This window comes from Squalius cephalus, assembly GCF_949319135.1.
Source record: "Squalius cephalus genome assembly, chromosome: 10".
In the NCBI taxonomy this organism is placed as follows: domain Eukaryota; kingdom Metazoa; phylum Chordata; class Actinopteri; order Cypriniformes; family Leuciscidae; genus Squalius; species Squalius cephalus.
Genome location: NC_137131.1, coordinates 7471673 through 7499317, shown reverse-complemented (window position 1 = coordinate 7499317; position 27645 = coordinate 7471673). Strand labels below are relative to the sequence as shown.

Below are 27645 nucleotides of genomic sequence, written 5' to 3'. Positions count from 1 at the left end.
CGTAATGTTTAATTCTTGAATGAATCAGCATGTTTAAACACATTGACTCAATGGCTCACTTATTAAGATGTCACTGGTCACCACCTACCGCATAACAATAACCAGCAGAAAGAGTCACTAAAAAAAATCACGAGGCCGTTCACTGCAAAGCCTATGGATAGAGCTTGACGCCCAACTTCCCATCTCTGGATATAATGGGTGGAGCTTGAAGGTCCAGCCACACCCTATCCCTATCATAACCCTATCCCTACACGTAATTAGGTCAAGCTCCACCCATTACATCCAGAAAGGTAGAGCTGGACGTCATTTGGCTCTTCAGTGATCACCACATGGAAAAATCACCAGCTCTAATGAACAGACTGACAGACAGCCTGTTTAAAAAAAATAAAAAAAAGCTAGGTTTTTGCTTACTCTCCCAAGAAAAGAGCCCACCCAAGCCTCTAGCTCAAGACCCACTATACATTAAAGACTTTATTCTTGAATAGAAATTATATAAAAATGCCACAAAAGAGCATTGCTTAATTATTGTAGTGCTAAGAAAACATATATCTTGGAAGAGGTAAAAGTGTCACAATAGACATTAATTCTTTACAAGGAAGCCTGCACTCATGGGAAGCTTTATTGGAGCTGAGCAAGTCAGCTGGATACTGGTCCATAGACCTCTGTATCTAATCTCTCCTCAAAGCTTTTTTAAATGTCCTTGCTCCGCAGTCACCAGCTCATGCTAATCTAATTCTACAAGCTCAATGTCTTCACTGAAGTTTGTGATATGCTGACATGGCATGCTGGTAATGATTTATGAACATGCCTTAATTGGAACCTTTGCTTACTCTGGATGTGCCAGAAATTCTGCTGGCATAAGCACATTTTAATCACCAAAACATGTATAAGTTGTCTGGGAAATTTGATTGAATTGTTAAAGCTGCATATACTGTACATGTAAATACACTGTATATTAAAAATGACTTGTGATATATCAAAAATTGTATCACTGTGGTTTAGAAAAAGGTTTAACTTGACATGAAAACCGTTGAGTTTTGCCATGACTATGTGGTGCATTCGTTAACTCCAGCATAAAATGAATATTTATGGCTGATCTTATATATACTTTGTATTTTGAAACACCTGACCTTTGGGCTTATGAAATATGTAAGACATAAGAGAGTTCTTTGCATGAACAGGAGACTGAGGAAGGACACGTTTATGGTTTGTCTTAAACACATGACATGATTGATGGGCAATGGTTCTGTTCACTTTTTAGTCACTTAAATTCATCAGATTTATGATATCATTATAAAATCGTAATTTAGTCTATATTTCTCACCATTGCAATATATGTCTAACTTTTAACTTTAACTTTTCTAACTAAAACCCCATTCGTGTTTATTACCATGGTCGAAACGTTGGGCATCTTCTCCAGTTCTGATAATGATTGATGGCATTCAAAGTTATTTGCCAGTAAAATTGGTTTCCAAGATTACATCATCATTCTTAATTACACGGAGTCGTTCATGTGAGGTGGCAACAGTTAATTGAAAACTAATTCCCTTAAGTGGACAAGACTGATTGCTGCCGAAAGTGTAGGTCAGCAGAACTTCTAAAACCCTCTCTAAGTACAGTTGCCTTTGCCTTATAAATCACTTTTTAAACCACATACCTGAAATATAAGAGCTTTTGGGCGAATCTAGATTCTGTGTTGTGATGTTTTGTTGCATAACAACCCTTAAACAACAAAAGCAAAGTTTGTCAAGACTAACATGTTAGTATGAGAAAGCTTTAAAAGAGTTTAAAGTGTTGAATTACAGGTGTTAGGGACGTCACTAAGTGGTTGCTAAAGTGCTCTAAAGGCCCGAATACGCTTCAAGTGGAATTTTTGTGAAATAATTTCAAAAGCCTCAGCCTTCTTTGACATTGAAATCTCTGGTTCATTTCTTCTGTTTAGTCCGTCAATGTCAGACGCGAGTAAAAACATTGACACACTGGAGAGTTGCTTTATAGTTGAAACTGAAGTTGTAATTCTAATCAAAAAAGTTATGATGACACTTTCTCTTTCATGTTTAATACAGAAATTTATTGTATAAAGTGCTATAAAAATGAACATGACTTAACTTGACAGGATTGCCGAACTGCAGAGCTTGTGCAAACATATCCACATTGCTATGATCAGTTGCTTTCTTAACTGCGGTTTTCTCACCCCTGATTTTTTGTTGTGCTTATTTTGTTATTAAAGGGATAGTTCACCCCCTAAAATTTGTTTTTTTTTATTAATTACTCATGTTGTTCTAAACCTTTAAGACTTTTGTTCATCTTTGGAACACAATTGAAGATCTTTTTGATGAAATCTGAGAGCTTTCTGTCCCTCCGTTGACAGCTACCACACTGACGCTTCAAAAAGTTCATAAAGAGATCATAAAACTAATCCATATGAATTGACTGGTTTAGTTAAACATTTTCTGAAGAGACAGGATCGCTTTTTATGATGAACAGAAATTTAAGCTTTTATTCACATACAAACATTCAACTCACACATCAGTTGTGGTAAACGGAAAGCTTAAGCAACTTTTCCTGACGTGGTGCAAGAACCAGTGAGGATCATTCTCGTGTTATGCAGCATGTTTGAGCTTCTGCAAGAACCAGTGAGGTTCATTCTCGTGTTACGCAACATGTTTGAGCTTCAGCAAGAACCAATGAGGATCATTCTCGTGTTACGCAGCACGTTTGAGCTTCAGCAAGAACCAATGAGGATCATTCTCGTGTTACGCAACACGTTTGAGCTTCAGCAAGAACCAATGAGGATCATTCTCGTGTTACGCAACATGTTTGAGCTTCAGCAAGAACCAATGAGGATCATTCTCGTGTTACGCAACACGTTTGAGCTTCTGCAAGAACCAATGAGGATCATTCTCGTGTTACGCAGCACGTTTGAGCTTCAGCAAGAACCAATGAGGATCATTCTCGTGTTACGCAACACGTTTGAGCTTCAGCAAGAACCAATGAGGATCATTCTCGTGTTACGCAGCACGTTTGAGCTTCCGCAAGAACCAATGAGGATCATTCTCGTGTTACGCAACACGTTTGAGCTTCAGCAAGAACCAATGAGGATCATTCTCGTGTTACGCAACATGTTTGAGCTTCAGCAAGAACCAATGAGGATCATTCTCGTGTTACGCAACATGTTTGAGCTTCAGCAAGAACCAATGAGGATCATTCTCGTGTTACGCAACACGTTTGAGCTTCAGCAAGAACCAATGAGGATCATTCTCGTGTTACGCAACATGTTTGAGCTTCAGCAAGAACCAATGAGGATCATTCTCGTGTTACGCAACACGTTTGAGCTTCAGCAAGAACCAATGAGGATCATTCTCGTGTTACGCAACATGTTTGAGCTTCAGCAAGAACCAATGAGGATCATTCTCGTGTTACGCAACACGTTTGAGCTTCTGCAAGAACCAATGAGGATCATTCTCGTGTTACGCAACACGTTTGAGCTTCTGCAAGAACCAGTGAGGTTCATTCTCGTGTTACGCAACATGTTTGAGCTTCAGCAAGAACCAATGAGGATCATTCTCGTGTTACGCAACACGTTTGAGCTTCTGCAAGAACCAATGAGGATCATTCTCGTGTTACGCAGCACGTTTGAGCTTCAGCAAGAACCAATGAGGATCATTCTCGTGTTACGCAACACGTTTGAGCTTCAGCAAGAACCAATGAGGATCATTCTCGTGTTACGCAACACGTTTGAGCTTCAGCAAGAACCAATGAGGATCATTCTCGTGTTACGCAACACGTTTGAGCTTCAGCAAGAACCAATGAGGATCATTCTCGTGTTACGCAACATGTTTGAGCTTCAGCAAGAACCAATGAGGATCATTCTCGTGTTACGCAACACGTTTGAGCTTCTGCAAGAACCAATGAGGATCATTCTCGTGTTACGCAACACGTTTGAGCTTCTGCAAGAACCAATGAGGATCATTCTCGTGTTACGTAACACGTTTGAGCTTCAGCAAGAACCAATGAGGATCATTCTCGTGTTACGCAACACGTTTGAGCTTCAGCAAGAACCAATGAGGATCATTCTCGTGTTACGCAACACGTTTGAGCTTCTGCAAGAACCAATGAGGATCATTCTCGTGTTACGCAACACGTTTGAGCTTCAGCAAGAACCAATGAGGATCATTCTCGTGTTACGCAACACGTTTGAGCTTCTGCAAGAACCAATGAGGATCATTCTCGTGTTACGCAACACGTTTGAGCTTCTGCAAGAACCAATGAGGATCATTCTCGTGTTACGCAACACGTTTGAGCTTCAGCAAGAACCAATGAGGATCATTCTCGTGTTACGCAACACGTTTGAGCTTCTGCAAGAACCAATGAGGATCATTCTCGTGTTACGCAACACGTTTGAGCTTCTGCAAGAACCAATGAGGATCATTCTCGTGTTACGCAACACGTTTGAGCTTCAGCAAGAACCAATGAGGATCATTCTCGTGTTACGCAACACGTTTGAGCTTCTGCAAGAACCAATGAGGATCATTCTCGTGTTACGCAACACGTTTGAGCTTCTGCAAGAACCAATGAGGATCATTCTCGTGTTACGCAGCACGTTTGAGCTTCAGCAAGAACCAATGAGGATCATTCTCGTGTTACGCAACACGTTTGAGCTTCAGCAAGAACCAATGAGGATCATTCTCGTGTTACGCAACACGTTTGAGCTTCAGCAAGAACCAATGAGGATCATTCTCGTGTTACGCAACACGTTTGAGCTTCAGCAAGAACCAATGAGGATCATTCTCGTGTTACGCAACATGTTTGAGCTTCAGCAAGAACCAATGAGGATCATTCTCGTGTTACGCAACACGTTTGAGCTTCTGCAAGAACCAATGAGGATCATTCTCGTGTTACGCAACACGTTTGAGCTTCTGCAAGAACCAATGAGGATCATTCTCGTGTTACGTAACACGTTTGAGCTTCAGCAAGAACCAATGAGGATCATTCTCGTGTTACGTAACACGTTTGAGCTTCAGCAAGAACCAATGAGGATCATTCTCGTGTTACGCAACACGTTTGAGCTTCTGCAAGAACCAATGAGGATCATTCTCGTGTTACGCAACACGTTTGAGCTTCAGCAAGAACCAATGAGGATCATTCTCGTGTTACGCAACACGTTTGAGCTTCAGCAAGAACCAATGAGGATCATTCTCGTGTTACGCAACACGTTTGAGCTTCAGCAAGAACCAATGAGGATCATTCTCGTGTTACGCAGCACGTTTGAGCTTCAGCAAGAACCAATGAGGATCATTCTCGTGTTACGCAACACGTTTGAGCTTCAGCAAGAACCAATGAGGATCATTCTCGTGTTACGCAACACGTTTGAGCTTCAGCAAGAACCAATGAGGATCATTCTCGTGTTACGCAACACGTTTGAGCTTCAGCAAGAACCAATGAGGATCATTCTCGTGTTACGCAACACGTTTGAGCTTCAGCAAGAACCAATGAGGATCATTCTCGTGTTACGCAACACGTTTGAGCTTCAGCAAGAACCAATGAGGATCATTCTCGTGTTACGCAACATGTTTGAGCTTCAGCAAGAACCAATGAGGATCATTCTCGTGTTACGCAACACGTTTGAGCTTCAGCAAGAACCAATGAGGATCATTCTCGTGTTACGCAACATGTTTGAGCTTCAGCAAGAACCAATGAGGATCATTCTCGTGTTACGCAACACGTTTGAGCTTCAGCAAGAACCAATGAGGATCATTCTCGTGTTACGCAACATGTTTGAGCTTCAGCAAGAACCAATGAGGATCATTCTCGTGTTACGCAACACGTTTGAGCTTCAGCAAGAACCAATGAGGATCATTCTCGTGTTACGCAACATGTTTGAGCTTCTGCAAGAACCAATGAGGATCATTCTCGTGTTACGCAACACGTTTGAGCTTCTGCAAGAACCAATGAGGATCATTCTCGTGTTACGTAACACGTTTGAGCTTCAGCAAGAACCAATGAGGATCATTCTCGTGTTACGCAACACGTTTGAGCTTCTGCAAGAACCAATGAGGATCATTCTCGTGTTACGCAACACGTTTGAGCTTCAGCAAGAACCAATGAGGATCATTCTCGTGTTACGCAACACGTTTGAGCTTCAGCAAGAACCAATGAGGATCATTCTCGTGTTACGCAACATGTTTGAGCCTCTGCAAGAGGTTTGTTCTCGCAAATCAAGCAGGTTCCATTGAGCTTTTGTTTATGTTTGCTCATTAATGATTAATGTTCATCATATAAAGCAATCGTGTCTCTTCAGAAAATTTGGACTAAACCGTCCAAACCAATTCATATGGACTAGTTTTACAATCTCTTCATGAACTTTTTGAAGCGTCAAAGTGTCAGTTGTGTAGCTGTCAACAGAGGGACAGAAAACTTTCAGATTTCATCAAAAAGTTTGGAACGACATGAGAGTAATTAATGACAGAATTTTCATTTTTGGGTGAACCATCCCTTTAAGAGAAAAATGTGCTGCATATATTTACATACTAAGCTAATAGTATACAGATGTCCGCTAACAGTATACCACTGCTTGTGGATGTCAAACTTCTTAACCCTAAGCGAAGAACAAATAAGAATTTCACAGTGAGTATATCGAGGCCATCAAGTGGTTTCTTGGAGTTGCTATAAGTGGAGTTGCTGGGAGGTTGGCACACTGATTGGCACACTGATCAGGTTTGGGCGCTGATAATGGACTGCAGTCATGAACAGAGGTGATCTATAGTCCTGACTGTTTGAATTTATGAGCATTATGTATGAAACCATCATACTTGAAATTTTAAATTCCGCAAGACATATGCACAGAGCTTTAATCCTCCACTAAGTGATGGAACCAATTTTCAAGGATATGAATAACAGAAATGCTCACCAATAGAGAGGCAGTAAGACATAATTGGAGTCTTGTTTTCACAGCTAAGCTTGTGAACGACCAAAGCTGAGCTTGAGGACATAAGACACGGCCAGGAAGGGTAATAAATGAGACCATCTTACAAATGTACAGGTACATTTTTATGCTTTATCGACAATTTGACTCAGAGGCATCCATTACACGAGGCGGAATTAATTGCATGGATTATATTGAGACCAAAGTTAATTGAGGACGTATGAATGTGACATATCTTTTTTTTTATCCAGAGGAAACAAAACCCTCTATCTGCAAACAAGTCATGAATTGTTTGATTAAAAAAACAACTGCATGGATTTAGGGCAAAAGCAGCACAGATCGCTCTCCCAGAGTACATAATAATAATAAAATAAGATAAATAGAAAGAAATGCATGAGTATCTAAGTGTGTAATTAGACAATTCTTAAAATAACAAAGAGACAGTCCATCATCTTTGTCTTCAGCCTCTCCTCCGTTCTGCATCGGCAAGACAGCTTATGTGGGAGTATTTGTTCTGTTGTCCATTCCGAATTTCACAGTGAGCACTTGGTGATGATGAGATGTTTGCTCTGCCTTAAGTCAGTGTGGCAATTATGAGGTTGTCACGCAGAAAAATTGAAGGCGGTATGAGAAGAAACTTTCATAGATATGGAGCCGCAGTGAAAAAGCCTGAGAAGATTGTTTTCCAGCTCTTCTGTCACATTTATGTCAACCAAGTGGAAATGTCATTGCGATATGGTTATTTAATGCCTCATTGTGCCTTTTTTAAAGCTGTGCATTTTTCTTCACATTGGATGCTAATATATGATGACTGATTTCAGACCATATGTCTCAGCTCTTAATGATCTGTAAAATGAAGGCAGAATATTATGACATAATGTCTAGATCTGTTAATTCTGGAATTGTAATTGGGATTGTCTAAGGAAAGGTTATGCATCCCAGTGGCCGTGTTAACACGCAGAGTATAAATTACTTTAACAATCTTCACAAATAACTACCATTTTAAAATGGGTTAAAGAACGATTTGTTTGATGTAAAAATAACTGTTCGGGATGAGGAGCTCATTAAAACAGGTGTGCTGATAATTTACAGTTATGCCTGTTCCGTTATCCAGCACATTAAGCAAAGTAATGCACAAGCACCTTTTACCAACTTGGGTTTATTCCCAAAAATCTCAAAAAGAACTGAATTAGAACAGTGCAGTTAATTATCCTTATAGCAGCAAATGACACAACGCATCTTACTCCTACATACTGTATACATATACATATATATATATATGTGTGTGTGTATGTGTGTATGTGTGTGTGTGTGTGTGTGTGTGTGTGTGTGTGTGTGTGTGTGTGTGTGTGTGTGTGTGTGTGTGTGTGTGTGTGTGTGTGTGTGATTTTTTTTATTTTATCTTTCAAGCCACAGAAAAACTACACATCTTCCACCTTGAAGAATATCCTTGTTGTGTAATGCAAAGGGGACTGGGGCTGTCAAGCTCCAAAAATGACAAAGAATGCAAAATACCAATAAAAACACCATAAAATAGTCCATACAATAGCTTTGTATGATACTTCTATAGTTCCTTTGTTGTCACTTGCGAGCTTGACAGCCCTAGTCCCAATTCGCTTACATTATATTGAAAGGAGCAGCCAGAGTGTTTAAAAAAATGTTCACAGTGCCAAGATAGCCAATGATGGATAAAGTCTCTCAAAAATGATGTGCTATCATATATTAGAAAAGGCTATGAAATGATGTGCTTATAGATTAAGTTCTCTAATCAAAGAGCATACATAAATCATACAAAATGGGGTATACGCTGTATGAAGCTGCATACTAATTGTGAAAGCACATGTATTTTAACACATTCATGGAGTCCTGCTGCAAAGAAAACCAGAAAATATTGTTATCATAGTAAAACTATTTCAACTGAGTAATCTAAAAAGAAAGGACAGGTTGACAAAAATGCTGCCAGTAGAGTATTTTTGTATTTATTTCTTTAAAAATATATGTATATTCTATACCTATCAATAAAATGCATTTATCTTGCTTTTCTGTGTAAGGCTGAAAACAATAAGTTTTCAATAAAAGCAAACATTTTTCTGAAAAACATCATTAAATGTAAGACTCAGGGTTTAACATGCATGTATTTTTGCTAGTGTACAGCTGGGGGGAAAAAATCTGGCAAAAAAAAAGAAGCACTCTCATTACCAGAATGACCATGAGCTGTGTGAGCTTTGTGTTAAAGCCGATCAAATGCTTTGGTGAAGAAATCCAAAGGCAGTATATGGGTCATCAGCAAAGTAATTAGAGTGTGAAACAGTCCCTGAAAACAAATAAGGACTCTTGATCCTGTTCTCGCAGAGCTGCATTCCCAAACCAAGGTCTTTCATAACTGTGTTCTCATGAAAGGAACGTCAAGTTATTGTTGATTGAAAACTAGCAACAACATCTTTTTTAGAAACTAGAATTTAATGACTTGCTTTTATATATCAGGTTGCAAAAAAACAAGATATTGAAAACTTAGTTGTAGTCAATTAAATTGTCCCAAAATTGTAACATGGACAAAAGTACAGTAGTTCACCGAAAAATGAAAATTCTGTCATGATTTACTCACCCTAATGTTGTTTCAAACTTACTTTCTTCTGTGAAACACAAAAGGATTTTCTCACACAATTACAATGATTGAGGACTAAGGCTTTCAAGCTTCAAAAAGGGAGCACTGTAAAACTATAAGTGGTCCATTTCATACAATAACTTCATACATTTCATTCAATGTGAGAAACAGACCGAACTTTGTGAAAAAAGACCTGAAATGCCACATACTTAAATTTGTCATTTAAAAGAAGTGTCTGAACAAACCAATTTAATAGAACTAATAAGACTTTCCAAAGTTACTTTTGAGAGAGAGAGAGAGGACCGTTTAGGACAAAGCGCTACAATGAATTAGGTTTTCCAGAGCAACATATGAGAGTGAAGTTGCATGTGCAAAACAAATGTGACAATAAAACACTGATTGACCCTTTTCTCATTTCAGTCAGGACCACTTTTGTCAAATGTATATTTATTATAATGATAATGCATACAGTTAGTGTTATTATTCTGTTCTGGGCAAACTCCACGCGCCTGTCTATGCAGACATGCCTGGACAGAACGGGGAGAGCAGCAAATCAGATCCCACTTGGGGTAACAGAGCAGATCCAGTTATCATGCATACATAATTGCAATTCACAAATTTAACATGAGTTGTTGTAAACAAGCCAAAATACAAGAGGGAGGATGATTACATTGAAATTTACTTTATGCTGAAGACAATCACGAAACAGATTTCCAATTAGATTACAGATTTCCAGCTAGGTGGATTTGGGGATGGAGGGGGGAGTTAGATGTAGCGTGCAGTCAAGCAATGGGAGAGGCTGAATGAATGGGGATTTAAAAGAACCACTGTGATAAGTGTTGAAACTGGATTAGTAAACGTCAGAAACAGCTGACTATCGGCTGATGCAAGCTTGACTGACATGGCTCAGAACGGGATTCAAACCAGGGTCTCCAAAGTGGGAGGCGGGCGCGCTAACAAGGATGCTAAAGACCGCAGCCGCTACGTCAGTTGCTAGCGCACCTCTTGAGATCAGGGGAGTTAGGTTTACATGCACAGCTCTTAATGACCTAGGTCCGTTACACTCACCCCCCTAAACCTTACTCACATCCGGGTCACGGCACCAAATGTCACCGGTCACCGGAAAGTGTTACTGTCATGCTACTTATTTATGCGGTTGGAGTGTCACTATCAGTGTTGATAAGCAAAGTAAACCTAGTAGTACTTTGCCAGTTTGATTTGAAAGTTTTGATTGTGTGCATTTACATCAATCTGGTTGGTACTTTTATAGTGCTTTTAAAGCTTGAAAGCTTCAATTTCTGTTCATTGTTTGTATACAAAAGACCTGCAAAGTCTTCAGAAGTCCTCCTTTAGTGTTGCGGAAAGTCATATGGTTTTGGAAAGAGTACTCAATAACAGAATTATCATTTTGAGGTGAACTACTCTTTCAACTCTATTGATTTACGAATTTAAAGTGACTAAAGTACACCGTACACAGCATACAGTGCTCATCTTTCCTGGATACAGCTCTGATCCAAAGATCTGATCCAGATTTTGCAATAATCCTCAGAAAGAGGTGGTCAGATGTGGCAGAAGCTACTCTCAAACCACTCTAGCTTACAGTCATCTAAATATTATTCTCAAATAAAGCAATTCCATATACACTGAGCTGCATTTACGTCTTTGTTCAAGTACTTTAGTTCTTTCAAAACGCTTTATACCCAGCCGAATGTACTGTTAATTGTTCGTTAATCTTGTTCAGTCTGCTTCCATATTCCAGTCTCAGTTATTTTCTGAAATTAATCATAATCTTATGCAAGTCTGGCAAAGAGTGTTAGGCCTTGAATTTAAGAGCATTATCTTCTTAGGTGCATACAAATTGCGAGGAAATATTTAAATGTTCTACAAGACAAAACATTGGCATTATAAATCATAGGTTAAATGAGATCCACATACCGCTCAAAATAAAGCAAATGAGTGACATAATGAGACCATCAATAATAGGCTATATCTGGCAGCAGTAAACACACTGACCTATTTATCACATATTGAAAAGTGATAAGGCAGAGATGGAAATAACATCTCATGAGACCCTGGAACCCCATGAGATTGAATTTACAGTTCAAAATGTCATTTTATAAAAACGATCACACCTCAGCAGCAAGGCTGCAATAAGCCATTGGCAACAAGACTACATTTACAGAAATATAGGCTATACATATATAATCGTTTCTTCGCTTCTTGGTTGTTTATTTTGAGGTAATGCTAAACTGATATTTATGCCTTTTTTTTATTATTTCTTATGTTTATTCTGATGTTTGACTCCTGTTATGTTTCTCTATTAGCTACTCCTACCTTTTTAAATACAACAGTTTACACAGGTTGAGATCGGTTCAGATAAGAGTAAGATTAATTTTAAGTAATCTTACCGTCTTCCATCTGACTTTAGGATTGAACTTTTGTTTAAGGTGTACAAGACAATGCAAGTAAAAAATATCAGGTCTATATTAGCATAGATGAAAATTTTTGTATGTTGTGGTTTTGTTTTGGATTAAAGTAGTACTCGTTCACTGGCTTCTGGCGGGTTTTGACGAGTAAGAACTTTTTCTCCTGCCTCATTTGGACTTTTGATTTTAAAATATACATGGCACCAAATGTAAGGTTATACTGGGCATTGTCTGCAAAGGATAAACAGAAATCATTAAGGAACAAATTTTCCCTAATGGGCGCCTGAGGCCGCCAGAGGTCAAATGGAAAGAAATGTTACCGTGTTGGCTGTGCTGTTGTGAAGAAACTAGCTGGAACAGAAGGTAACTGAGGTCAAAAACATTCTGTTCTTTTGTTTCTGCTTAAACAAAGTCACAGTACACTTTGAAGGGTTTGAAAACAGGCTAGGACATAAATTCCTAGAATGCATGGGGCCAGCATTATCCATATTCACAATGGAATAGTTTAATATTATTTATTTTTTTGTATAGCATTATTCATGTCTTGTTTTTGTTAATCTTCATTTCTCACAAATTGTGTGATTTTTCTAGGCAAAACAGAGTGAACTGCAGCACCTACAGAGTCACACCGCCGTGCAGAGAGGACCAACATCCATGGTCAAATATTTAGTTATAATACATTCAATTTCAGTTTGTTTACCGTCTTATCCCCCAGAGCACTTGGAATATACAGCAGGTGTCACATGAGATTATTCTGTGATACTTTTGTGTCTTTTTTAAAAAGCTTTTTGCTGGTTTCTATTCACTGCCATTATATGGACGAGCATGAGTATTTTTTTGTGGTCCATAAAAGAAAGAAGGGCATACGGCATTAGAACAACACCAGGTTGAGTAAATTATGACTTTATTTTAATTTTAGCATGAACTATCCCTTAAAGCCTTAACTTAAGAACTTAAACCATTACAGATGTTCCTTCTGCTAAACACAAAAGAAGATAGTTTCAAGAATGTCGGTAACCAAACAGTTGATGTTCCCCATTGACTTCCATAGTATTTTTTTTTCCTACAATGGAAGTCAATGGGGTACATCAACCGTCTGGTTACCGGCATTCTTCAAAATATCTTCTTTTGTGTTCAGGAGAAGAAATAAATTCATACAGGTTTGAGGGTGAGTAATTGATGACAGAATTTTCATTTTTAAGTGAACTATTCCTTTCTACTGTATATAGAACCTTTTCTTCTAAGAGTATAGTAGCTGGATTATTGGTAGGAACATGTCCCTAGCGTCCCTATAAATTCTACGCCCTTGCATATTCAGATTTAATTAGAACAGCCCCCCTCACTGTGGTGTAGAAATTTATTATTGGCTGTTGACTGATGTAATCGGCCCAGTTGAATGTGCTTTTGCTGAATTCTACACATTCTGCACCATCTCAAATGGACTGATGGGACATTTTAGAGCCTGAAGGGATAGTTCATGAAATCCAATTAAGGCCATGCCTTAAGGAGGCGGGCCGGGGGAGTGGTGGACACGCTTCAATCTTAATGTGCGTTTTTCTCGAATAAATGTCTGCAAGTGGTGAGACAAGACTTCTCTTGTGTTTAGTGGAAATGGCGTGGTTGGTTCAATCACGCCCATGGGCAAAAATGCAAGAGTTAATTTAAAAGCCAAGCAAAAAACTCCTGCCAATCCCAACAGCATAGAGACTTGATCTACATTTGTTGTTTGTTGTATTTCCAAATGTTCACCTGTTGCCTTAGAATCAACATATTCAAATTAGCTGCCTCGCTTCTAGCAACGAAGCTTTTTAAAAGCTGCATACTGATTGGCTCCCTGCACTGCGATTACTTTAGGTGAGTGTATATTTGAGAGGCTTCGTGGGATGCGATTTACAAGTGCGGGCCATCCTCAGCTGGACTCTAAAGACAGGTGCTCCACTGGCTGCTATTCAATTACTACAACAATATAGCACTCCCCCATGGTGTCAGCTTCTGAAGACTATTCATCTGCGCCTTAGAACCCTGCATTTTGTCAACAACACTTAGCAGTCAGCTCCCAAAGGGCTTTCTTGCATCAAGCTATTATTAATCTTGTTTGTTCCATTCTTTCTTTTTCTTTTTTCACTCCCTTCCCGGTACCACTGACGCTAAATTCCCAGAGGTCCCAGCGATCCATGGATCAGTGTAATCAATGATTTATCTGCATGCAGATGGTGACTGTGACGGATGTAGGCCATGCAATAGAGGGTTTCGCTGCTGTCCTTCAGTTCTAATGGGTTTCTTGTTGTCTGTGATCCTTGTATCACTCAAAAGATATAGTAGGGGAAAAACTGGGGCCAACGGTAACGTATGCTAAATTTCTTCTATCATGGATAACTAAGAGTTCAAACTAATATGTATTTTATTTTTATGCTGTTGATAAAAATGAATACAAGATTCTAACACCGCTGCACGTTGCTGTGTTTTGTTTTTTTTTACGTTGTAGGTTTTTTTTTTATGAAGTTAGGAAATATGACTGAAATTAATATTTTTAAACAGACATAAAATCATATACAGTAAAGGTGGAAAACTGTACTAAAGCAATGATATTATTACTCTGAGATATGTGTGCTCTCTTTCAAATAGAGTTCATTAATATAATTTATTTTCAAGTGGTAAAATTGTACACCCGACACTCTTGTATTAAAGGCACAATATGTAAGATTTTGGGATTCAACTATCCAAAACTACTTGAACAATGTTATGTTGTTGAGTTATAAATATTTTTGGAAACATTTGGAATAATGTTCACAAGAATTTTACGCAAGTCTGCTATTATAAAGATTTCACTGATTTATATTACAAGCCATCAGAATCTCATTTTATGGCAATTCTTTTGCTCCATATTCTCCTATATCATACTATATAGCCATAAAAGCCTGATGAATAAAATATGATACTCAACAAACTTTTTTACAAATATTTTGTCTAAAGGCTCAATACATTGTTTCATGAAAAAACTAAATTATGACTATTATTTCAAATGTCAGGCTTTACAGGGTTAAAATAACCCTGCTGCGCTGATATGCCTAGTGTTTTGCATTTCTATGTAATAAAACTGACTGAAAGCTGATGTTTACCTGATTACACATTGTATTCTAAAGTGAACAGTTATTTCCTGGAATCAGACACTATCTATTGTAAAACATTCTGAGACAGCATGTTGGATGGCTGAATATGTGTATTCATTTTTTCAGCATTCATCTCAACAAGAATAGTAAGCTATACCTTCGCACATAATGCAGTCAGTGTTACCCACCCGTTGCAGTTGCCATTTGAATACACTGACTTAATTTAAATATATTTGAATAATACATTCCATGTACGCATTTGATTTGCTGCTTTTACAGCGGAGGAAAAAAACTGAATCCACAGGCACATGGATAAAATTGGTTTTCAGGTTCATTATAGTTTGCCTGTCACATCACTGTAAAATTAATAATGTGAATAACGTAGTTTGCTTATTGTTTATTCTGAACCCGCAGAACTAACAATACACAAAGGAGAAACTATTAAAATGTGAGACAACAGTCAACAGGTTGATTCAACTTAATTTTACAGCTAACACAGAATGAAGGTGTTATTATTACTAGAGTAATTTACTAGAATATTACAGTTTTATTATGTACTAGAAAATTTCTACAAAGCCTCAGATAAAATGTCTGAAAAAATAAGCAACCAAATACAGTATATTTTTCTGCAAAAAGCAGATTATTCAAACTGCTCCATATCAATATTCCCCTTGTCCTCATTAAAAATAAGTTTAAGGAACAGTCAATGTTCAGCAGGATGTTAATTTAGCTTTTTTCCCCATACATAATAACAAAAGCAGTGAATAATTGCGTAAATGTTTGGCTTTTCTTCACACAATACCAACCGTATGGCTTGAAAAATGCACAAAAGATATTGTTTTTGAAATGAGGGAAGTGCTGAGTAGATTACAAATTAGTCCGTTACTGATCTCAAATTACATGGCAAAAATTGAAGTTAATGTAATCCATTACATTAAGCATTTTAGGTAATATAATCTGATTACTTTTTGATTACTTTTGCCCTAACTTGTTTATCACATTAAATTGAATAGGATAATATTGTACCATATTAATGCAAAAATACAAAGAGAAAGAAAATATATTCCATTCTTTGTTATCAACAACATGTAGTGCATTAAACTTTACATTATGTCTAAGATTCTTGAAGGAACTGCAGGGGGTTTGTGAGTTTAATGAAAGGCTAATAATTAAATAAATTAAAAAAAAATAATTATTAAAAAAAATAATTAAAAAGAATTCACAAACTAATAATTAATTATAACTTAAACTAGCTAGAATTTCTGAATGTATATAAGCAATTTGCTGTTTTAGAAAGGAACATTTAAAACACGAAAAATAATCAATACATTATGAATGATTTGCTGCCATTGTGTGAATAATATGTAATCATAATCAATAATAAAGTAAATGTAGTCTGATTCCAAGTTTTTTTTTAAATGTAATACAATCTAATTACAAGTACTTAATTTTTGGAAACTGATTACATGCAATCAGTTACTACCCAGCACTGCATGAGGGTGAGTAAATGATGGCAGATTTTTCATTTTTGGGTGAACTGTCCCTTTAAGAACAGACTCCACCACTCCAACATGAACGACACACTTAATTAATTAATGGAAACTACTGACAATTATTCTCAGTTTCTTTCCTGTTACAGCAATGCGCATATCATAAACATACTGAATGCAAATTGCAAATTCACAAGAGAGGTACAAACTGTTGCAATGTTCCAGTAGACTCTAAGCACATCAAGGCACAAAGCTGTCTTTAAGTCAGAAGCCTACTTCTAGTGAGGGCTTTAATTAGCCTATAGTATTATGGGGGAAAGCAGTTTTGATGGTCTGATCTTGACAAAAAGCACACAATTATTAAAACATGTCTGGCCCCAGAGAGAGCTCTTACGCAAGTGCATTTAGGTTCTTGACAGATGCTGTCGTCTCAGCTTAATGATTTATTTGAATTGCAGAAAAAAGTTGTAGTGCTACATATGAGTACCTCTATTGAAATAAAATAAATGAACGAGGATGTGGCCGTCATTATCTGTAATGGTCACAATTACAGCCATCATGAGGCCTATTATTTGAAATCAAAATTGCAGAAAAACAAAAGCAAATAAACTCAATGCATAGTAGGATATTTCCACTGCAGTGGCCCTTCATGTCCTTCTGTTCTTAGATAATTATTGATGGAATTACATGATTCATTAAATCAAATAAATCACTATTATTTGTTTTGTTATTATTGCAGAATATGTACGTCAGTCCAAATTGTTTTATCACATTATTTATCATTACATTTTTTGTAACTAACTGGACATGTTAAAAACCCTTATCATAATAAAAACATCTCAGTATATTTTTATCAAGTCCGTGACCAACAAATCATGTTTTGCCACTCCGGGTTGGGGAACATTCCCAGCTGACCCTACACCTCTTACTGGGCTGCTAAATAAAAACCAAAGGCTCGTTATCAATCTGCACTTAATTAGTCTCCTTCACACAAAATCTGGCATGACAGATTGTGATGGGTAATTATGCATGCTGATGAACAAATACCACCCATGCCAAGATATGAGGACAGAGACAGAGGAGCATGTCTGTGTATGAGACAACTCAATGAGAGAGCGACACGACACAAGGATCTCACCATGGCCTATTCTCACAGTTTGCTTCACGAACGGTTATTACAAAAAATCTTCATATAAATAAAATAGCATGCTTTGTTTTTCTTGTAAAGGTTATTTAGAAATAACAAATATACAAAAAAAGTATAATCATTTATATTAGTAAATACAGCTATATATACATATTTATTGTGTGTTGTGCCTGAACTGTAAATATAAGCACATGCAATCTAATATTGCAATGCTCATTCAGAAAATAACGTGACATTTAAATGCTATAAGTACTCTATTTTTTTCTTAACCTGAATATTCGTAATATTACATAAAAGAGAAATACATGGATTAGGAAGTGAAAAGTTCATTTGCAAAAACCTTTTCTTAAAAATGTCTTTTTCTTTTTACCAATATGACTGTTTTGCATCAGAACATTTTTGCAGAGCTACATATTAGCAGTGCATTGAATATAAACGATGCCTTTTAGACACATTGTTATTCTCATAACCCATTGCCAATTAATGAACAACGCATAATAGCTATCAGCACGTTTTCTCTGCCTAAATGTTTTGCTTCAGCTCAATTTTGCAGCAATTGCACGAACAATCAACTGTGGCCTTCAAATGGCATTTAAAGCTGGCTTTTATTTACTTTGTGCATAAACAGTAATTACACCTCACCACTTCTTCAGACAACAGCGTAGGCAAAGATTCAATACCAATCCAAGTAAATAAATAAATAATACTAGATAAATAATAAGTGTAACTCTGAACGAAACAGAATACTGAATAAAGAGATGTATTCATTAGTGAGTTTTAACATCTTAGTCAGAGTAGCACACAGAGCAAGTGACAAAATGATGTTTGCACTTCTTTCGCTATTCATTTGGTCATCTTATATTTTCTGTCGGAAAACACACAGAGGTGTACAGCACAGATGTATTTAGGACTTCACACGGCTTGTGTTTCGGCTGAGCGCACGGCTGCCTCGCGCCAGATAGCCTAAGTCTTATTGATAATGTAATCCTTTAGAGGTCAGAAACATGCATCATGGCTAAGAGAGCTGGTGTATCCATCATGTGTGCGCCTCAGATAAACGATCTTAGAGAGAGGCGCGCTCTAATGACTGCTTTTAATGGGAGTTGTCCCCTTTCTTACCTAGGAAATGCCTGGTACGAATAAGTGGTTCTAAACAAATCGGTTGAATGAATCATACATCAAGCACGTGTTTTCTCTATAAGCAACGTCAAAACTTGTTCTTTCAAACTGTTATTCATGCAAAAGTTGTTTGGGACCCTACAGTAAAACCTAGAAGGACACTTAAATATTAAAAGTCTTATGAAATTTGAACTTTGTTAACTTTGAGTCTAACCTTGATTTGTTATGCTTAAGTGAAACATGATAATAGTTTAACTATATGGTAGCCTGGATGCCAGCCGAACTTAGCCCCGCCCACAAAGTTTTTAGGTCGGGAAGTTCTGACTAGAATCTGAGTATGATGACGTCAGGCTAACTATATGGTTGATGTTCCAGGATATATGCGTTTCAGAAAAGATAGAGTTAAAGGTAGAGTTGGTGGTGTGTTATTAAGGATTCATTTAAATCTATAGAGATCGTATTACCTGAAAATGTTTGTGCATAAACGTTTCTCTTTCTCCGCATAATATTATATAAATGTACACCCCCCCCCCCCCCCCCTTAAATAATGTTTAACCTTAAATAATAAAAAGACAAAGTCTATATGTTTTTCAATTAAAAAAATACCTGTAACCGAGTACTTAAACATTAGAATTAAAGATAAGGTTATTAAAAAAGTCTGAAAGGAAAAATAACGTGGCATGATTTTAGATTCTCAGTTAAATTTTAAAAGTCATGTGAAAAAGATAAAGGCAAATCTTACTAGCTTCAAAATAATAAGAAGTTGTTTAACATGATCATGCCCTTGATGATATTATAAGACCTCATGCGGGTTAGCAATTTGGTCTCAGACAAATCAGTCTCTAATTAATCATATTGAATGTCTTAACCTAAAAATATTTAGACAGAAAGCAAATAACATACCATCATTGTCATATCTTAAGTAAGATTTTAGGCTTTGCTCACTTATGTAAAGCTTGTGTTTAAATGGTCTTGCCCCTCAGCCCGCCCCTTATGTCATTTTTTTTGAGAGATTGCAGGGGTGCAGCAGATCCACCAGAGCGGCTTCTAAATTGTAAAAAAATCATTATGTTATGCTCAGACTGCCTTCTCAGTGAAATGTGTGCAATTTTGGAATTCATTAGGCTACCTGATTATTTCAAATCTGCTGCAAGTACTCTTGTTTCTTCCTCTTGTACTTTTGTTTGTCTGTTTACAGTTCTTGTTATTGTATTTATAAAAGCCCTATGGGGACAAGTTTTGCAAATTAGCTTTAGCTACAAGCATGATACATACATTGGATGGCTGTTGTCCCAGTTTTATCTATGTTTATTGTATCTCTCCCTATACAAACAAAGTATTAAATTGAAAAAAAAAATCATTCAATGACTCACTCATAAAGAAGTCCACTTTTTTATGTCCTTCCCTTGATCTCATTCACTCGGGTGTACGTCATTGCTTATGCTGCACGAGTGTCCACCACTGGTGGAAACCTTGCAATTGGTTTAAATGGAACGCCCTAAGCCCTTGATCACTTGTGGGTAAATTAAGTGCGAGCACTGCGAGTTTCTGTTGTGACGTCAAAATTGTGTTGCATTGTGGTCTATGGAGCAGCAATAAGTGTACATATGAGTAGACTTGTTCCCTCTGTTAAAATTGAGGATCTGTCCAAATAAACTTCCCCCGTCCACTTGACGAAGTTGAAGGCACTTCAAAATGGCGGCGCTGATTCCCCCGAGGGGAAGCGCTTAGAGAAGTTCGCGAGTCTAAAAGTGGAGTTAATCGCAGCCTACTCTTTCCCATTATTTTTTTGGGGGGATAAATAATTAAACACACTACCCTCTACTCCAAACTCCAAAGAAGTTTTTGCATCTCACAAATGTTTTGTTTGCCTCTTCATATATTCCATCACCGACTTACTGGCAAAACACAATCGGAACTCATTAACTGCAAAGCCAAAGGTCCTTGAGCAGTAGACACTCTCTTACTCCTCTGTTTTGTACAGTAATCTAAAAGTGTACAGTAATCCACGGGAACGGCAAAAGGTCAGTATGTGAGCGGGAGCTGTTGCAAAGCCTGAGGCTCCAGACAGAGGGATTAGTCATCGCTATATGAGAGCGAAAGCGAGTGAGAGAGACAGATTCGGCAGCTTGTTTGAGATGAGCGGGGGGGACTAGGAGCTAGGAGTGAGAGCGAGGCAGAGAATGGAAGAGAATTAGAGTGATGGACTTGCCGGCCTGTTTAATTAAGGTGGACGAGTGCAGAGATATGATACAAGCCTCCAGCAAACTGAAAATCCCATTTCACACAACTTGCAAAACATTTCGTTCACTTTTCCCTTCACTTACTGGTACTTAAAAGAGCTTTAAAAAAAAACTGTGTTATTGACAGTTGCATTTTCTTCTTTAAAAAGGGCCATAGTTGAGTTTGTTACATTAAATGTAGTGTCTTAATAAATATTCCTGCTCACATTGTGCACATTTAATCAGGGTCCATTATGGGTTCAACAATTTGTTTTCATAACCTTTCAAAAAATATATGGTAACATATATAGTACAATTCTTTTTATTCTTCGTATAGACGGGAAAAAATACAAAGTTCTGTCATGAAATTCTAGATGGCGCAGGCTGATAGGTCCTTAACTCAATCTGCTTGCAATCACATCATTCTCTATGGGGCAAAGCTGATTGGTTCCTGCTGTATCATATTCAGTAGCCAATGAGCTCGCTGCTCAACCTTCAAATACTGATCAGTATTTTCTGTAGAAGTTGCAGCATGCTTTCAGAAACCCTCCACCTTCCCCAGCTCCACCTGTATAGATATGTGACGGGTAATTCATGTACGCTATATTGTTCAGCAGAAGCATGTCTTACTTGCTCACAGCAGCATGTTGTGTACGTGTTGGCAGTAGCAAGTCCCGTACTTGCACTGGAGCAGCAGCAACAATAACAGCAGCAGCGAAGCAGATCTATTCTGCAAATACAGCAATAAAACAATACATAAATATTAGATGAAAAACTTACCTTGAAATTTTGCCTTGGCAAAATGAAATAAAGGTATTTATGAAATAAAGGTAAATCGAAATATATAAAAAAAACAATAAAAATGACAATAGCACAACAAAATACTAAGACTAAAATTAAAATGGAAAATATAAAAGCTACCTATTCAAAACAGTAATTAATACATGTAGTTTAATGCTGAAATAACACTGTTCTGACAGCTAAGCCATAGTCTTGCTATTAAAACTTATTTTAGTTTGATACTCCCAAACACCGGAAAAAAAAAAAAAAAAGAAACAATGAAAAATGGTAAGAATTCTCTAGTTTATTCCCACGTGCATTGGCAATTCGGGGTCAATCATATTGTTAAAACACTGTATTACAACATCCTTGAGTAAATTCCACCATTTATGTCCCCTCTGAGAGAACAGTGAGAGCTGTGTTTGTTAGTGTGGCATATTTCATGTGAGTGAGCAAGAGTTTCAGTGTGTTCCTGGCCTGCCAAAAGGTCAGTTTAATTCTCCTTGAGAAATCTGTGATTAATGTTCTCTTGCCTGTATTGGTTTTTCGGCGACCTTTCCCGTCCCGTTTCAGGAACTTACTAAATGAATCCTATATTTAGTCGGCTATTAATAGAGAACAATAATTTGCAACATTTATATGCATTGGTAAAGTTACTCATGCTCATGTCTGGCGCTTAAACCGATGGAAAATACATTTGCAACAACTTGCGTTTGCATTTTTTTTTCTGACAAAGTAAGATGAATGATAATAGTCAAAAGTTTGTGAGTTGAAAAAAGTCATTTCGATCATTACCATCTGGATATTGTTCTAATGATTCTCAATACTGTACTAACAACTGGTCTAGAGTGGGAGTTGGACATATGGTAAGAGCTTGTTATTGTAATTCTGAAGTTAGAAATATCTTAAAAAGCAGCTCAGCTTCCAGTGTGTATAAATGATCCAAAAAAATAATGCCACGGTTTCTGTGTTTCCAAGAACTGTTGCGTGAGCAATTCAAATAGTCTCGTAGTGCCTATTGTGGATTTCATGTACCATGTTCAATAATACATCAAATTCCTCTGAAATGGAGAAACATTTTTGTAGTTCTAGTTTTCCATTCGGAAGGATGCAAGCTATTTTAGGATGCTACTATGAGGGGAAATCTCAGTTCCAAACTGTTCCCTTCTGTGTTTTCCTTCCAAATATTTTTTTTTTTTATGATTCTGAATTGTATGCTTGTATAAAAATAATCTTCTATACAGGTTTACTCTGACATCTGTCAGGCAGCTTTCATCTACACTCCTTCTCAAACCACAGAAATCTCTTATGTATATTTATAGATACAAATCTGCATAAACTGCTACAGCCGTAAATAAGTAGGTATAGAAACATAAAATATAGAAATCTTCCAAATAAAATACTTTTAACTGCCTTAAAATTAAATGACAGAACTGCAAAAAAAAAAAAAAAAAAAAAATAGGGGGGAATCTAAAACACAAAATGGAAGATAATAGATACAGTTTAGACTGAAGTTGCATTCCTGGAATAATTCTCCAATAATGTTTTCAAAGCTTGTATTTGTGTAAAACCCACCAAGACCAGTCTCTGTGTTCCATTATCACCCACAGCTATGTTAACATCACAAACTTAAAGAGATTTGAATGCATCTAATGAACAGAAACAAACATAATGTCTATACTAAATGACTGTAAACTGAAGTGGAAGCGGTTTATTGATTTTCTGTGCTTACCAGACCATGCTAACAAAGGCAACCAGAGAACTTTGGTTGCTTGAAGCACTGCACGTTCACTTAATAGATTCCAGGTAAAACACTCCAATGCCTTTCAAAAACTGCTATTTTAGTTGAATTTATTTTCTGTTGATGATGATTTTAAGAAGTTTTAAATGTGTACAATTAAACATGTTCATGTATCTCCTATCATTTTCTCCAAAACACCCTAGAAATCACTACTAATGCCCTAGCAACCAGAACACCCTATCAAAACCACATAGCAACAAAGCCTCTCCGAACACCTTAGTAACTGCATAGCAATGCCCTGTCAAGTAAATGCCATGTTCCAATTTGCTAGTTTAGATTTATTTATATTCATTACAGTAACTTGGGCTGTATAAAAGACATCCATTGAATATCAGAATGCTTTTCCGTAACCTCTCCACAGCTCATGCTTTTGGACATGCTGTAATGGTATTGTCATAACAAAGAAATATCACACACTCACTCAGTGAGCAACGATGTCTATGACATGTGTCACAATTCATGGCAGGGCCACTAACATTGCATGTCAAGGCAGATCGCTTTCTAATGTATTTTGGCCTCTCAGTTTCACTCCACTCGACTGAACCCTTGACATTTGCAGAAAAGTAGATCTCTTACCAGTAGACCTACCAACACATGCTCATATTTATTTAATAAAGAGGACCATGAATAATGATATTATAAATTAATGGAATTCCACATTGCATTTTCTGCTGTAAGATTAGAGCTTTTATCTTATGCTTTTAATCTGAATTCAGAACAAAGCAAAATCAATATGAGCAAATCACATGGCATATAAAAGAGTATCCTAATTATCTTTTCCACTTTAACACGTCCAGACATATCTAGGTCATTTTTTGATAAAGAAGAACAATGTATGCTTGAGGAATCAGAAGAGATGTGATGTAGAAGAACGTCTCATTAATACTAGCACTACTGGAGTCGTGACTTTTTATAGCATAGTTTCAAACTGAACTCACTTAGAAACACAATAAAGGCGCAGCCAGTCACCTTTACCTTTGTATAGGTACACCTAACACGAATATTACCCCGCACTGACTACATATCGTATTCAAGTTTGTTGATCTTCTAGCACGCAAATTCGCCAGGCTTACTATAAAGCTGCTTGGTTTGGAAGCAACCACCGAGTATGGTGTCATGCATCACTGCATTTGCCGACAATTGGCCTACTGTACTTAGCCAGTGAAATTTTGCCCAAGAATCTCTAATTTGACCGTGCTTTACATGTGGTGTTTTTATTATTAGATATGCCTGGATAAACATAAAGTTGCATCCCAAAAGATTATACACTCAGGCCTACACATGCAGTCAGCGGCACACTATGAACTATGAACGTAGTAGCCTATACTATGTTGAATACTAAGTAAAATACTGTATACAGTATAGTGTTATATCTTCTCAATTGGACAAAGATGCGTTCATGCATTTTAAAAAACGAAAATGGATTTCAACAAGAAACGCATTTGGTCTCGAGGGGCGTTTTTAAAGGCCCCCTGAAATCAAAATTGAAGTTTTTTTTTTTTTAGCTTTTAGTATGAATATGTTAGGCTTAAGGTTATGAATAAGCTGGTGTGTTCCAAATACTGTATAAGCATTCAAAACTTACAGTCTCTCACTTCCACTAAAATGTATCACGGATTTTAATGACGTCACCGCGGACTTCAGCTTCTCATCACATCTTCTGTCCATCAAACCCCTGTAATCTATTGCTCTCCAAATACATGGACATTGGCCAAAAATGCTCATTGTGTGACAAAGATGATGAATCCATTTTGCATGTTTTCTATGAATGTGATGTTGTACGTAATTTCTGGTTGATGTTATCTAATCACCTTGGTTTTCTTGATAATTCTTACACTTTTACAAAAAGAGATATTGTTTTTTATTTTACACACAGAAATGTATTGAATTTGTTACCAATTTTTTTATACTTATATCCAAACACTACATTCACAAACAGAAATTTAAAAAAGAAAAACCTATATTTAAAATGTTTCTCATTGAATTCCAGTACCTCTTATCCACGCTTCGAAGAATTAACAACAAGAAAAACATGATGCTTCTTTCTTTCTATGATGAACTCTTTACTACACAAGCTTGATATGAACTGACTCATTGATACCTCCTCCCTCCCCTTCCCTCCCCTTCCCTCGCCTTCCCTCGTAAGTTCCTGTGACATGTTTACTGATGTATTCATATATATGTACAATAATTTTTCATTAATAAAAAAAAAATAAAATAAAAAAAAAAAATAAAAAAAAAACAGTCAAATCAAATGCTCTCTAGAATCTAATACCACCTGGCCAAAGCGGCCGACCATCCATTGTTGACACGTCGCGAAGCAATATGGGTTTTTGCCAGGGTCGATATTGTCCAATACAGCTAACTTAGCCATGCTGACTGTAATAGGCCTACGTTGAGTAGTAGCATTCTACTTCATTCTATTCCATTAATTCTATTTCAGACTAACAGCATAATTATGATTAGGCTATAGGGGAGACCGGGGATGGTTGTAACAGTTTTGACCTTTCTGTCTATATCTTGTAATACTTTGAAGTCAGTGTGTTCAAAATGTGATCCAAACTAGTTACAAGTGTCTGCTATTAAATGACATATCTATTATCTTTGCAACACAAACAGAAAATGCATGGTTTAGTTTCAAACACGAGGAGTGAAATGTTACAATTCACCCCATAGTCTGGGTTAGTTGTAACATACCCTGGGGTGAGATGTAACATTATGATATCCACCGGGGTGATATGTAACATAATGAAATAAGGATTTTGACAAAAAAATTATTTTGAAAGGTTTTTATTCAACACTGACTTTTCAATATAACTGATGTGTGTGTGTCACTCTTAGTCTCAGTGTGTTTGTCACTCTCAGTCATAGTAATTGACCATTATAAATTGATAAAATTATAATAAATAATAAATAAAATAATAATAATAAATTGAATAATAAAATTGTAAATTTTAAATAATAATAATTAATAAAACTGAACACTTGAACATTGTGTGTGTGTGTGCGTGTGTGTGTGTGTGTGCGCGCATGTGTGTGTGTGTGTGTGTGTGTGTGTGTGTGTGTGTGTGTGTGTGTGTGTGTGTGTGTGTGTGTGTGTGTGTGTGTGACTCTGTTGTTACTCTGTCATAGTAATTGACCATAATAAATTTAACTTGAACACTTGAACATTCTATTTGTGTAAGCATGGTTGTTACTGTCAGTCTATAGTATTGGCATAATAAAATTTAATGTTTCATTGTTGTTACAACTAACCCAGAGTCATGTAGCCATGAACTAGCTCACCTTACAGCTAACAGGCAAAACATTAGCACTAACAACTTGCATGGAAAATATCTACACAGACACACAATAAACATAATAAAGTTTGATGAGTTTAACTACAAAGCAGAAATTCCCATAACAAAAACAAAAAAAGTAAAAAAAGTAACTTTCTTATCTCAAAATTGTTTTTTCCACTCTAACATGTGCTGTGTCTGCCACAGGGCTCTACATCACATGTGGAATAAGAACTAAACTGAGCATGTGCGAAGTGAATCAGGTGATTTGTAACTAGTTCCTGATTGGACAGATTGGAATTGTTACAACTGACCCGTGTTACAACCATCCCCGGTCTCCCCTACTAAAGTTCACAAGAAGTTAACTTACACAATATTTGCTCCTCCAACGAAAACCGTACCAGAGTTAAAGCAGAATAAACCGTCTCCAAGCAACACACAAAGTAGTGGTGTTTTGATTGTGAATGAACTTGTTTTTGAACGAATCGGTTGAGTGAATGATTCTAGGAATCACTAAGAGGGCTTCGTTCCTGAGAGATTCAGCGTTTGGGAGCGAATCGGTTGAATGTTTTATTTAATGATTCACTCAAAAACGCAGTCCTTTGCTGACACCTACCGGCACTATGTTAATGTGTACATACCTATTTTTTTTACAGTCTATGGTAGGCTACATACCAGCGCAGACTTAAGAAATTGGAAACCATGTAATTCTGAATACAATTTTAGATTTGTAAGAAAAATA

The 27645-nt window shown here is 37.0% G+C and overlaps 1 long non-coding RNA gene across 1 annotated transcript in view; it reads right to left on the bottom strand.

Moving 5' to 3' along the window:
• LOC307165920 overlaps positions 1-27374 on the bottom strand; it is a 30903-nt gene extending 3529 nt beyond the window's left edge. The window contains exons 1-2 of the long non-coding RNA XR_013822555.1: positions 27274-27374; positions 21675-21774 (exon numbers count right to left, since the gene is read on the bottom strand). This is a non-coding gene — a long non-coding RNA (uncharacterized lncRNA). The remainder of the gene's footprint in view (positions 1-21674; positions 21775-27273) is intronic.
• Positions 27375-27645: the final 271 nt, after the last annotated feature.